Raw genomic sequence first — 15,101 nt, 5'->3', positions numbered from 1 at the left:
CCCAACAAACATTTTTTTAAATGCATAGCTGAGCTGGCAGCAAAGTACGAGAAACCCCTAGGGGACAAGGAAAAAAGCATAAATAAAATCATAGCAATATTAACATTGGACAGGATAGACTTTAAGGGAAAGAATATCATTAGGGATAGAAAAAAAGTTGTTACTGAATACTAAAAGGAATTCACCAGGAAGATATAATAATTATAAATATATATGCATCTGATAACAAAGATTTAAAATTTATAATGTAAAAATTGACACAACTACTAGGAGAAATCGATAGAGGGAGATTTTGAATATACCTCTGTTGGTAAATAAAAAAAATGTATAGAAGTTTGGACAATTAATCCACCTACTCTACAATCAATTTTAGAGAAGACACATTATTTTCAAGCACACATGGAACATTTATACATAAAAATTGATCATGTATTAGACCACAGAAATATCTCAAATACCAAGCAGTCAGTAACAAAGATACTACATTCTATTATAATGCAATTAAATTAGGAACAATATAAGAAGATAACCATATTAATGAGCAAAAAAGGGATATAACTGTAGCTCTACCAGAAATTGCTCAGAATAGTTCATAAGAATACTGTGAGTAACGTTATCCCAATACTTTAAAGAAGTAGGAGAGTGGACTATTTCCTAGGGGAATACAACTTACTAAAGCTGACTCTAGAACAGAGGAGGGTCTGAAGAGACATATAACCAATTAAAGAATGTGATGGCTTTGTAATGTGTCAGTCTGGCTAGGCTGAACTACATTTCTCAGAATTCCCTTTGTATGTTTCTGGTTAAGGTGGGCCACAAGGGAGATTCTTGAGAGATTTGGAAGGCACAGGGAAGCACAGCCATTGTGCTTTGTGAAGTGCAGCTAGGCCTGCAATTTCTCTACGATTCCCCTGGATCTTGTCAGCTTCTCTGATTCCTGGGCCAGGTGTGTGTGTTTAACTCTGTGACAAAGGGCCCTGGCTTCTCCAGGATGACCTTGTCACGAAGACCAGAGGCAATAAGCATGGACTCAGGCATCAGTGTGTTCTTGTGGGGTGCCACCTTGTGCCTGTGGGTTCGAGGCTGCTTCTCATCTTCCCTCCGGACTGCCTGCCTTTGGACTGCAAGCTCCAGCGTCAGGTATGGCACATACAGCCTTATAGAGCCTGCTTAACCAGCTTCTACCTTTGCATAAGCCACTTCTACTACTGGTTATATATCTCCTACATGGTGGCCTCTGGTTGAACCCTGATTGGTACGGAATTTGGTGCTGAGAGTGGTTCCAGAAGAACAGAATCTTAGAGATAAGTGCTCCTAAGTGCAAGAAACTTGTCACATACCTTAATGCAAAACTACATGCCTTAGATAAATTTCATTCAGGCATGAGTTACAGTGTTGCTAGCCATGAGTTCAGTGTTAATAAATCTACACTATCTGTTGAATGAGGTATTTTTTTCAACAGAAACACATAAAACAAGGTTATGTTGTTGATGAACTGACAAAAATGTGACAAGAGGCTCGCAGGGACCAAACCATGTATTTTCCCTAGGAACAATGCTTCATTCAGTATTCGCAAATTCAGTGGTCACAGTGATTATAACAATATAACTTGCAAGTAATGAAAATTGATTATATTTTTCAAAAGTTTTCAAAGAATTTGCTTCTCAAGAGCATTTAGCTCTTGCATCCATTGGAAATTTTGGGGTGTGGTGTAGATGCACCATTTCTTGAATAGTTCATTTTTTCTCACTAATTTGAAATGCAACCTCTGTCATACAGTAAGCTCTGTTTCTAGGCTTTGTTATGATCTAATGGTCTCTTTGGTCTATCATCTCATGAATACCTCATGTATTAAATACTATAGCTTATAATAGTCTTGATATTTGGTATTATGTGTCCCTTCTTCTCCCTCACCTGTATTCTTCTTTAAAATTTCTTTGGTCTTTTGGTCCTCTGTACACATTTTAGGATCAGATTGCCAATTCTGTGAAATCCCCTGTTGGATTTTTATGGGAACTGTATTAAATTTATAGATTAATCTGGAGAGAATTGCCATCACTACTATATTGAGTTTTCCTATCCATGAACATGGTATTTTTTTCCAATTATTTTTTTTCTCTAATGTCTTTTAATAAAGAATTTCTCATTATCATTCTTGTGATCTTTTAAAAAAGATTTATTCCAAGATTCACTATTTTTGGTTCTATTTTATTTTATTTTTTCTTAGTAAATAGACATTTCTTTCTTTCTTTTTTTAATTAAAGTTTATTGTGGTGACAATTGTTAGTAATGTTACATAGATTTCAGGTGTACAATTCTGTATTATATCATCTATATATCACATTGTGTGTTCACCACCCAGAGTCAGTTCTCCTTCTGTCACCATATATTTGATCCCCTTTACCCTCATCTGCCACCCCACTCCCCCCTTATTTTTTTAAGTTCTGCTTGCTCTTTTTTTCATAGGGTTTAGGTCTAAGGATTTGATTGCTTCATTTCTAGTCTTCAGTCATTTTATATGTATTTCTTTTATAATCTCATTCTAGTTATCTCTCTGTATTTGGAGTTTGTGGTGATATAATTACATGTTTTCATTATATGCAGACTCTTGATCAGGTTGAATTGTTCACTCTTGGGCTTTGTCATTTTTTACTGTGAACTCATCATTATGGGGGGTTGGTTTTTTTCTGTGAAAATCCCATGATATTTGGGATGTGGGAGCATCTCTTCAGAGAAGTTTTTGTTTGCTTCCGCCTTGTACCTCTGGAGTATCACTGCTTGAGGAATACTTCTTTCATTAATTTTTAGTCTGGAGTTTTTTTTAACTATATGGGTAGAGTAAAAGCAGTGTAAATTGTGGTTCTATGGTTTTGAATTCTCAGAGAGCTTTTCTTTTTTTCCCCACCCAAAGCCCTGTGTCCTGTGTGGTCTCTTTTGTTTCTAAATCCTTTCATAAATAGAATAGTCCTTTGAGGGTCTTGGCTTTATGCAATGTTCTCAGTTCCAATTCCCTACCTCCCAAAGCCCAAAGCCTCATTTGCTACTACTGTGTGGGAATTAACACCAAACCCCTAGGTTCTGGAGATAAATGCCCCTCGTTAGCTCAAGCACTCACCCCTTTGCTTTGTCACTTCCCTCTTTGTTTCTGGCACCTAGGGATTTGCTTTTATGATTTATGAGCCTAGCTGTACCTTTAAAATAATTATCTTACATCTTACCCAGTACTAGGTGATTACAGTAAAAGGATTTTCAGGTTGTCTGACTCCACTAAATTACTAGAAGCTGATAAATAGACTTTTGTATTCACTGCTATTTGTTAATAATCTTGAAGCTTCATATTTTTATCTGGACAATGATTGAACATTTATAATAATGCCACAGTGCTTGAATTATGCAACATGTTTACCAGCTCTCAACTTTTGAACTTTGGTAGAACTTATTTCTAAATAATTTTCCTCTTCAATGCTTTTTTTTTTTTTTTTTTTTTTTACACATAAATAAGATATTATACTTTTTTTTTTTTTTAACAGGGGCACTTTTTTTCCTTTTATCTTGTCTCCCTCACCTTAAGCATGGCCCTCATCATCTCTTCTCCCTCACTTAGGGAAGCCATATTAACCTACTGTGTGGCCTTCCATATTTTTATCTGTCCCATGCAAACCTATATAGACTATATAGGTCCTCATATATGCATATATTTACATACGCAGGTATAACATAAGCAACATGGTTTTATTGTATGCTGTATAAAAATGGGATTGAATTATACATAATTTTCTGCATTCTGCTTTTCTCAACCAACAATACCTAGCTGAAATCCCTGCAAACTATAATGGCTCTAATTCTTTTTCTTTTTGGAATGCACAAATCATGAGTGTACTGCTTGGTGAATTTCCACAGTGAATACAACTATGTAACCAGTACCCAGATCAAGAAAACGGAACATTTCCAGTGTTCCAGAATCTCCATCACGCCTCCTTCCATATACTCCTCCTCACTCAAGGGTAACCTTCATCCTGACTTGTAACAGCATAGATTTTTTTAAACATGTTTTTTATTTTATATAAGTGGAATCATTCAGTACATACTTTTTATATAACATTGTATGCATGACATTTGTAAGTTGTATGTAGTAGTTTGTTCATTCTGGTTACCATATAATATCCTACTGTGTGAATATCCAGAATTTCTTTATCCATTCTCCTACTAATAGGTGCTGGGGTTATTATGGACAGTGCTGCCATGAACATTTTTGTTCATTAATTTATTCTTTTTAATGGCTATATAATAATTCAGCGCTATGGACGAGCACTCTTTATTCAGCCATCCTACTTTTAATGGGTAGTTACTTTGTTTCCAGCTTGACCACAACAAATTGACCGTATGTTCCTATATAGGGGTAGTAATCCATCCCTACTAATGGAATAGACTGCCAGAAGTTGAATTGCTGGTTAGTATAGTAATTGTCTTTTTTTTTTTCTATTTTACTTTTTTTTTTTTTTTTAATTTATTGGGGTGACAATTGTTAGTAAAATTACATAGATTTCAGGTGTACAATTCTGTATCACATCATCTATAAATTACATTGTGTGTTCACCACCCAGAGTCAGTTCTCCTTCCATCACCATATATTTGATCCCCCTTACCCTCATCTCCCACCCCCCAACCCCCTTACCCTCTGGTAACCACTAAATTACGTTCCCCAGATTAATTTTCAAAACCCCGTGGCCATCTTGTGGTTACTGATTGTTTTCTAATCCCCTCACCTTCCCCCTTACCCCCACCCCCCCCGCCCATCTAGCAACCCTTAGTTTTTCCTCTTTGTCTCCAAAACTGTTTCTGATTAGTTCATTCACTTATTCTTTTCTTTAGATTCCGCATATAAGTGAGATCATATGGTACTTATCTTTCTCTGTCTGACTTATTTCACTTAACATAATGTTCTCTAGGTCCATCCATGTTGTTGCAAATGGTAAGATTTCTTTCTTCTTTATGGCTGCGTAGTACTCCATTGTATAAATGTACCACATTTTCTTAATCCAGTCATCTACCGATGGGCATTTCGGTTGTTTCCATGTCTTAGCTATTGTGTATAGTGCTGCAATAAACAAAGGAGTGCATAAAGATTTTTGAATTGGAATTTTGGATTTCTCCGGATAGATACCTAGGAGTGGAATTACTGGATCATAGGGTAGTTCCATTTTCAGATTTTTGAGATACCTCCATACTGTTTTCCATAGTGGCTGCACCAATCTGCAATCCCACCAACAGTGCACAAGCGTTCCCTTTTCTCCACATCCGCGCCAGCACTTGTTGTTTGTTGATTTATTGATGATAAGCCATTTTGACTGGGGTGAGGTGGTATCTCATTGTGGTTTTTATTTGCATTTCTCTGATGGTTAGTGAGGTTGAGCATTTCTTCATATGTCTGTTTGCCATCTGTATGTCCTTTTTAGAAAAATGTCTCTTCAAGTCCTCTGCCCATTTTTTAATTGGGTCGTTTGTTTTTTTGGAGTTGAGTTGAGTGAGTTTTTTATAGATTTGTGATATTAATCCCTTATCAGATATATCATTGGCAAATATCTTTTCCCATTCAGTAGGATCCCTTTTTGTTTTCTTGATGGTTTCCTTTGCTGTGAAAAAACTTTTTAGTTTGATATAATCCCACATGCTTATTTTTTCTCTTACTTCCCTCGCGCGAGGGGATATATCACTAAAAATCTTACTCCGGGTGTCTGTGAAGTTTCTTCCTATATTTTCTTCTAGGTATTTTATGGTTTCAGATCTTACATTTAAGTCTTTAAGCCATTTTGAATTTATTTTTGTATATGGTGTAAGGAGGTAGTCCAGCTTCATTCTTTTGCATGTGTCTGTCCAGGTTTCCCAGCACCATTTATTGAATAGACTGTCTTTACCCCATCATACATTCTTGCTTCCATTGTCATAGATTAAATGGCCATCTAGGCATGGATTTATTTCTGGACTCTCTATTCTGTTCCATTGATCCATGTGTCTGTTTTTATGCCAGTACCATGCTGTTTTGATTACTGTAGCCTTGTAGTATAATTTGAAGTCAGGTATTGTTATACCTCCCACTTTGTTCTTATTTCTCAAGATTGCTGAGGCTATACGGGGTCTTTTATGGTCCCATATAAATTTTAGGATTATATGTTCTATTTCTGTGAAAAACGTCGTTGGTAGTTTGATAGGAATTGCGTTGAATATGTATATTGCCTTAGGCGGTATGGACATTTTAACTATATTAATTCTTCCTATCCATGAACATGATATGTGTTTCCATCTATTTATATCTTCTTTCATTCCTTTCTTCAGTGTCTTATAATTTTCTGAGTACAGATCTTTTACTTCTTTGGTTAAATGTATTTCCAGGTATTTTATAGTCTTTGGAGCAATTGTAAATGGGATTGTTTTTTTTAATTTCTCCTTCTGATGTTTTATTATTGGTATATACAAATGCAACTGATTTCTGAATATTAATTTTGTATCCTGCTACTTTACTAAATTCATCTATCAGCTCTAATAGCTTCTTGGTGGAGTCTTTAGGGTTCTCTATATATAGTATCATATCATCTGCATATAATGATAATTTTACTTCCTCCTTACCAATTTGGATGCCTTTTATTTCTTTTTCTTGTCTGATTGCTGTGGCTAGAACTTCCAGCACTATGTTGAATAGAAGCGGACATAGTGGGCAACCTTGCCTTGTTCCTGATCTTAGGGGGAATGGTTTTAGCTTTTCCCCATTGAGTATGATGTTAGCTGTGGGTTTGTCATATATGGCCTTTATTATGTTGAGATATGATCCCTCTATTCCCACTTTCTTAAGGGTTTTTATCATAAATCGCTGTTGGATTTTATCAAATGCTTTTTCTGCATCTATTGATATGATCATGTGATTTTTATTTTTCATTTTGTTAATGTGGTGTATCACATTAATTGATTTGCGGATGTTGAACCACCCTTGCATACCAGGGATGAATCCCACTTGATCATGGTGTATGATCTTTTCAATGTATTGCTGAATTCTGTTCGCTAATATTTTGTTGAGGATTTTTGCATCTATGTTCATTAGAGATATCGGCCTGTAGTTTTCTTTTTTTGTGGTGTCTTTGTCTGATTTTGGGATCAGGGTGATAGTGGCTTCGTAAAAAGTGTTTGGGAGTCTTCCCTCCTTCTGGATTTTTTGGAAGAGCTTGAGGAGAATAGGTGATAATTCTTTTTTGAACGTTTTGTAAAATTCACCTGTAAAGCCATCTGGTCCAGGGCTTTTGTTTGTTGGGAGATTGTTGATTACTGATTCAATTTCCCTGGTGGTAATCAGTCTAGTCAGGTTTTCTGTTTCTTCTTGAGTTAGCCTTGGAAGGTTGTACGCCTCTAGAAAATTGTCCATTTCTTCCAGATTGTCAAATTTGTTGGCATATAGTTGCTCATAGTAATTTCTTAAAACTTTTTGTATTTCTGCAGTGTCCGTTGTCACTTCTCCTCTTTCATTTCTGATTTTATTAATTTGGATCCTCTCTCTCTTTTTTTTAATGAGTCTGGCTAAAGGTTTGTCGATTTTGTTTATCTTCTCTAAGAACCAACTCTTGGATTCATTGATCTTTTGTATTGTTTTTCTGGTTTCTATTTCATTTATTTCTCCTCTGATCTTTATTATCTCCTTCCTTGTGCTCCCTTTGGGCTTATTTTGCTGTTCTTTTTCCAGATCCCTTAAATGTGAAGATAAACTGTTGATTGGTGATGTTTCTTGTTTCTTTAGGTAGGCCTGCAAAGCAATGAATTTCCCTCTTAGGACTGCTTTTGCGGCATCCCATAGATTTCGGGTCGTCGTGTTTTCCTTTTCGTTTGTCTCGAGATATCTTTTGATTTCTTCCTTGATCTCCTGCTTGACCCATTCATTATTTAGTAATACGTTATTCAGCCTCCATGAATTGGTGTGTCTTCCAGTTTTTTTCCTGTAGTTCATTTCTAATTTCATAGCATTGTGATCAGAGAAGACAATTGGTATGATTTCAATTTTCTTAAATTTATCAAGACTTGTTTTGTGGCCTAACATATGGTCTATCTTGGAAAATGTTCCATGTGCGCTTGAGAAAAACGTGTATTTTGCAGCATTGGGGTGAAATGTTCTGAAAATATCGATTAAATCCAAGTGGTCCAATGTATCATTTAAGGCTGTTGTTTCCATATTGATTTTCTGTCTGGAAGACCTGTCCCTTGTTGTCAGAGGTGTGTTGAAGTCCCCTACTATGATAGTGTTACTGTTGATCTCTGTCTTTATGTCAGTCAGTACCTGTTTTATATATTTAGGTGCTCCTATGTTGGGTGCATAGATGTTCATTAGGGTTATGTCCTCTTGTCGGATTGATCCCTTTATTATTATATAGTGCCCATCTTTATCTTTTAATATGTTCTTCATTTTAAAGTCTATTTTGTCAGATATAAGTATTGCAACTCCAGCTTTTTTCTCATTTCCAGTTGCATGAAATATCTTACTCCAACCCTTCACTTTCAGCCTGTGTGTGTCTTTTGTTCTGAGGTGAGTCTCTTGTATACAGCATATACAAGGGTCTTGCTTTCTTATCCAGTCAGCCACCCTATGTCTCTTGATTGGAGCATTTAATCCGTTTACATTTAAAGTGATTATTGATAGGTACATAGTTATTGCCATTTTTAAATTTGTAGTTAGGTTGTTTTGATCTTTCTTCTATTTACAGAAGTCCTTTTAGTATTTCTTGCAATGCTGGCTTGGTGGTAATAAATTCCTTTAGCTTATTTTTTTCTGGAAAGCTCTTTATCTCTCCATCAACTTTAAATGATAGCCTTGCTGGATAAAGCAATCTAGGTCGTAGGCCTTTGTTTTCCATCACTTTGAGTATCTCCTGCCACTCCCTCCTGGCCTTCGATGTTTCTGTAGAAAAGTCATTTGATAGTCTTATGGGAGTTCCCTTGTATGTAACCCTCTGTCTTTCTCTTGCTGCTTTTAGGATTCTCTCTTTGTCTTTAAGCTTTGCCATTTTAACTTTAATGTGTCTTGGTGTGGACCTGTTTGGGTTTATCCTGGTTGGAACTCTCTGCACTTCCTGGGCTTGTATGTTGGTTTCCTTCATCAGGTTGGGGAAGTTTTCGGACATTATTACTTCAAATATGTTCTCAATCCCTTGCTTCCTCTCTTCACCTTCTGGTATTCCTATGATGCGCATGTTGTTGCGCTTGATGTTATCCCAGAGGTCTCTTAAGCCATCCTCATTGTTTTTTTATTCTTTTTTCTTTCTGTTGTTCCGTTTGGGTGATCTCTGTTACCTTGTCTTCTAAGTCGCTGATTCGATCCTCTGCTTCATCTAACCTGCTGGTAATTCCTTCAAGTGAGTTCTTAATTTCGGTAATTGTGTTCTTTAGTTCTAACTGGTTGTTCGTTATGATTTCTATATCCTTCTTTATGTCTTCTCTAAGCTCTTTAAACATTCTTATCATCAGTGTTCTGAACTCTGTCTCTGAAAGGTTGGTTACCTCTGCTTCATTTGGTTCCAGTTGTGGAGGTTTCTTCTGTTCTTTTATTTGGGACGTGTATCTTTGTTTCCCCATTCTGGCTGACTCTCTGTGTTTGCTTTGATGTATTAGGTAGATCCCCTAGAGTTCTTAGTTCTTGCTAGGTTATCTTATGTAGTATGTGTCCTTTATATTTGACTTGCACTATGTCGTTCTTCTCCTCTGCGTGTGCTCCAAAGGTGACTCTTGTGTTGTGTATATTGTCCTGTTCAAGAAGATCTTTAATTGCTTTTTGCTTGTGAGTAGGTGGGGTTAACTCCTAGGCTGACTCGTGATACTTGGCTCTGTCCCCCGCAGGGCGTTCTGCTGCGTGAGGGTTGACCACTTAAATGTGGTTTGTCCTCTATGGGCTCTAGTGCCTGCAGAGAATTCCCTCTGGGTGTGTGACTTGTAGTTCAAACCCAGTAGTACTCTGGTTTGGTCTGGAGTTGGCCTCTGGATATGTTGAATCTTGTGCCTCTTAAGCTGGGCCCTCCTGGTCTCTGTGCTCTCCGTTCTGCCCTGGGATCCCGTGCGTGCCCAGAACTGCGGGTGCCACCGCGGTTTTCGCCGCCGCCGCCGCCGCCGCCGCCGCCGCCGCCGCCGCCGCTGCTGGCCGAGACCCCGCCGCGGGCCCGCGTGTTTTCACTCCGCTCCCTTCCTTCCTTCCCCTGCTCGCCCAATTAGTGCACCTTCAAGTAATCCTTCCACGAGTCTTTTAGCTGTTCTGTGTGATGAGCAAAGAGTTCTTTGATGGGTTATAGGTCCCGTTTGTAATAAGATCCAGAGGAGAACTCAGAAAGTGCTCCCGGCTACCAGCATTAGATGTTATAATTCTGTGTTTCGTGAGTCTGTTGGTATAAAAAGATATCTCATAAGTACTTTAGTTTATATTGCCCTGTCTACTAGAGAATTTGAGCACCTTTTCATGTGTCTGAACTTGCTTTTCTGTGGATTGTATATTCATATTTTTGTTCATTTTTATTTTGGGCTATTCATCTTTTTCTTATCAATTTGAAGCTATTTTTGTATAGTATAAAAAGTCACCACTCTACTCTGTTTTTTGTGTTACAAATTGTTGCATATCTGTTGTCTATTGACTTGGTTCATTGTTGCTTTTGCCATACAAAAGTTGTTGTATTTTAAATAGTAAATACATCCATATTTCCTTTTATAACTTCTGGACTTGTAGGTCTTTCCTGTCACTCTAGATGATATATTTACTGTCTTGGATTTTCTTGCAAGATTCTTGTTTTTTGCATTTAAGTCTTTACATCCAGGAGTTTATTTTTAGATACTATAATATGTGGTTTATTTGTAAGTTCTTCCATATAGATACCCTCTTGTTCCAGCCTCATGTATTGAATAGTCCATGCTTTTCCCACTGAATTGAATGGCCACACTTATCATATACGAATTTCTCAAATGTACCAGTGTGTAATTCTATATTTTCTAGATGTTTCTGTTATTTTTTGTCTATTTTTATAGTCATATTATATTGATTTGATTTTCTTGGCTTTGCAAAATTCCCTGATATGTATCTGGAAAGGCAAGTCCCCTTCTACGGTTCTTTTCATAGTTTCCTTAGCTATTTTCAGATATTTATTTCTCTATGTGAACTTTAAGATAATTTTATACAATTCTAAGAAAAGCCCTGTTAAGATTCTAATTAAAATTGAATTTAATTTATATATTACATTTTGGAAATTTTATATTTTTTAGGATATTGTTTTTATCTAAGAATAATTATAACTTTCCATTTGTTCATAAATTGTTTCTGTCTTTTAATAGGGTGTTATAGATTTCCTTTTATAGATCTTATGCCTCATGTTAAATGTATTCCTAAATATTTTATAGTTTTTTGCCACGGTTATAAATGGAAAACTTAACTCCATTTGCATTTTTAGGTACTCATTGTTAGAGTATGGGGGAAAAAAAGGTGGTTTCCAGCCTCCTTACCAAATATTGTTATTAATTCTCAAAGATAGAAATGTTTGGCTTTCCTCTAAATTCCTGGGTTTGTGGAAAGATCACTTGGATTAGAATCAAAACATCTGTTTGACTTTCAATTCCATGAATTTATCTGTACTACTTTGTCACTTAAAGCTCTTGTAAAATGAATTGGAGAGCTTTATACCTTTCTTTGCTACTGCCTGAAATAATTAAATCCCTGCTACTGAAAGGGGAGTGTGTCATGAGCCAACTGCATGCTCCTCACCTGGGAGCTGGTTAGAAATGCACCATCTTGGGCCCCATCCCACACCTACTGAATCCAGCCTGCATTTTGACAAGAGCCTCAGATCATTTGTGTACACACTCTGTGAAAAAAGCAGATACAAAGAACATCTCATTTGTCCACTAAAATTGAGCTAAAACCCAGCTGTAGGGCTATGTGGTCCTGGTGCCTTTTTCGTGGTAAACTGCTGCTCTTCTTTCCATGCCCGTAGGTGATGATGGGTCTCTAAATTGTTGGACTATTTTTGGTGGCTTCAATTTTGCAAAGAAATCATCCATTTCCTTTAAATTGTTCAAATTTACTTGTTACTGTTTCTTATGAATATTTTCATTTCTACTAAATCTCTGGTTAGGTTGCCTTTCTTACTCCTCTTGTGAACGTCCCCTTACCTGCTTTCCCCCTTGACCTGCCCTACAAGAGATAAGACTCTATTGTTCGTCTTTTCTAAGTACCAGCTTTTGCATTTATTTTTCCTTTGAGCTATTTTGGGGGAGGGGTATTTTCTGTTTCAACTTTTATCTGTACTAATTTTCTGATTTCTGTTGGTTTATTTTGCTGTTCTTTTTCTAATTTCTTAAGACTGGTATAGGTCCTTCATTTTTAGACATTTTTTAAAATAATGAAGACATTTACAGCTATAAATTTTTCTTTAGACCCTGCTTTCACTCTGCCCTGTAAGTTTTAGTATGAAATGTTCTCTTTTTTATTAGTTTCTAGGAAGTAATTTCTCCTTTAATTTCCTCTTTAAGGGGTTCCTAGGAATGTATTTCTTACTTTCCATATTCAAAATATTTCATATTAAAAATTTCACTCTTTCATTATTCCTGAAAGATTTAATAAGATTTTCTTTGTGGCCATGTTGTACCTGACTTATTTCTATAAATGTTTCATGGACACATAAACAAAATGTGTATTTTCCATTTGAAGAATGCCAGGCTCTCTATGTGTTTGTTACTCCCAATTATTAGTTGTATCAATCACTTCATCTATACTCCTGACACTGTAGTTTTATTATATTCTAGTTGCATTTCTAGGGGTTTTTTTTGTCTTATGATTTTTGTCTATGGTATTAAATGCACATAAGTTTATGAAATATGTTCTTAATTGTATGTTTTTATTGTGCAGAGTGGCCTTTTAAATCCTATTTAGTGTTCTGAGCCTTAATTTTCTCCTTATTTCTGCTAGTTTTGCTTTCTTTTTGTTGGCATTTTTCTGATAGCTTTTTGGCATTTTATTTTTAATCTTTGTCAGTTTATTTTATGTTTTTCCTTTAAGCAGCAGATACCTGGATTTTAATCTGTAATGCTATTATCTCGTCTTTGTCTCTTATTGGGTGAATTCGTGTAATCAACTTTGGTGAATTAACTGATATACTTGGTTTTACTTTACTCATCTTACTCTATGTTTATTTATTAAACTGTTATTTGTTTTTCTCTTTTTTTAGTTTAAGTTGTCATTCATTCCATTTTCCCCTTATTAATATCTACTATACTGTTAATATCTACTATACTTATTAATATCTACTAGACTGTTAATGGAACTTATAGTTGTATAGGTTTTTTTTTTTTTTTTTAATTTGAAGCCTTTTGCATGAGAGTTTTAAGTGACAAAATAGTACAGATGAATTCATGGAATTGAAAGTCAAACAGATGTCGTTTTGACTCTAATCCAAGTGATCTTTCCACAATACCAGGGATTTAGAGCAAAGCCAAGCATTTCTAACTGAATAAACATGGCTCATGTTCAGCTCAGCTTAGGGTCTGGGTTTGTCACTCTTTCTCGGGGCACATTGGTGAGGGTCTCTAATGAGTCAGAATTGAGCATCCAGGCGGGAAGGGTGGCTCCTCAGGAGGGTCCTGGACTTTCTGCCCTTCCAGAAACGTGTCCTTACCAGTGGAAAGGCACACCCTTGGATTCTGAGCATCTTCGGGCAGAAGCAGAGCTTTGGGCTCTGTGCCCAAACAGGTCCAGGAAGGTGGCATTCTGAGGGCCCCTATGGCTTTGGGGCTGTCACCAATGGAAGAGGGCCTGAATCATCAGAGTGGGTAGTAGTGTCTGCCTTGGCACAGGCTCGACGGCCTGTTCTCAGCACCAGCTATTAGGTCCCTTCCTCTCCAGCACTGCTGCCTCCTCCGGCCCAGCCATGACCCTGGGGGTGCTTACACTGCCATGGCGGATCACAGCCCACGGCTCCCCTCCGGGGGTCTCTGGACCTCCTGGGAGAGCAGTCATTTTAACGGGAGTTCATGAGATGTTGTCATTCTAATAAAGCCCTCCAGAGACTGTACATGGAGCTCCAATAAGACATCTTGGGCCAACAAAAATGTCACTTTTTTTTGCTTTTGGAAGGAGTCCCAGCTCCTCAACTTGGGAACACCATTTATCTCTTGCTGAAGAGAAACTTCATTTGGCCATTATGTTGGTCTCCAATTAATAAATTACAGGAGAACAAATTAATTTACTTACCACTTGCAGCTTGATAGATAAACTCTTTCAAAGCATAGAGAATATGGGGTGATAAAAAACTCCTGTTGGAAAAAAGTTGAGGATCCCTGATGATCTCAGTAGATTAAATAGCTCCCAAGGGACACACAATCAGGGCAGGTCCCCTGCCAGCGTGCTTCCTGGGATTCACGTGAGGATCCAGATGAGGTGATGTTGTTGGAACTTGCTTCGGCCTGAATGTGTGTGCTGAGTGATGAGAGTGGGGACCCTGCCTATGCAGCCTGGTGTGGCTCAAAGTGACAGACAGCCCATCGTCGCCTCCCTGCGTGGCAGGTCTAACGTGGAAAACCTGCTCCCCTCTCCCAGAATGTCAGTGCGGCAGGACGCCCAGGGAACACATGAAAGAGCACTGGATGGGGCGTCAGAAGATGGCTCTGCTCCTGCTCAGTTGCTAACCGGCATGACACAGGGCTTGTGTTTCCTCACCTGCAACAGAAATGACCCGACAGAATGCAGAGAAGGCCCTTGGCAGCTTCCACAGCCTGTGAATCCTGCGTCTGCCAGGTCTCCTATCTGAGACTGTCTGTAAAGCAAGTGTGGCCCTGCTCCCTCAGTGCTCACACTGTCAGTTCGGCTGCTGGGGGTGATGGTGAAAGCTCACACATTAGTATTGACTCTGAGCCAAATGCTCTTCTAAGCACTTCACGCATATTAACTCATTAATCTTCACAACCACCCTAGGAGGTAAGCGCTGGTACCATCGCTCCTATGTCACAGACTCCGGGGGAGCTGAAGCCAGTCGCCCAAGGTTGTATAGCTGGTGCGCGGTGGAGAGGGCTGAGCCCTTGGGTGTGCGGGTGGCCACCGGCCT

The 15,101-nt window shown here is 37.8% G+C and overlaps 1 long non-coding RNA gene across 1 annotated transcript in view; it reads right to left on the bottom strand.

The window, feature by feature from the left end:
* The window catches only part of LOC117025224 (uncharacterized), a 69,369-nt gene that overhangs the window by 42,483 nt on the left and 11,785 nt on the right, over positions 1-15,101 (bottom strand). The gene's annotated exons all lie outside the window — the stretch shown is intronic.

This window comes from Rhinolophus ferrumequinum, chromosome X, assembly GCF_004115265.2.
Source record: "Rhinolophus ferrumequinum isolate MPI-CBG mRhiFer1 chromosome X, mRhiFer1_v1.p, whole genome shotgun sequence".
NCBI classification, from domain to species: domain Eukaryota; kingdom Metazoa; phylum Chordata; class Mammalia; order Chiroptera; family Rhinolophidae; genus Rhinolophus; species Rhinolophus ferrumequinum.
The sequence above is the reverse complement of the archived record's forward strand: the minus strand, read 5'-3'. Positions and strand labels throughout refer to the sequence as shown.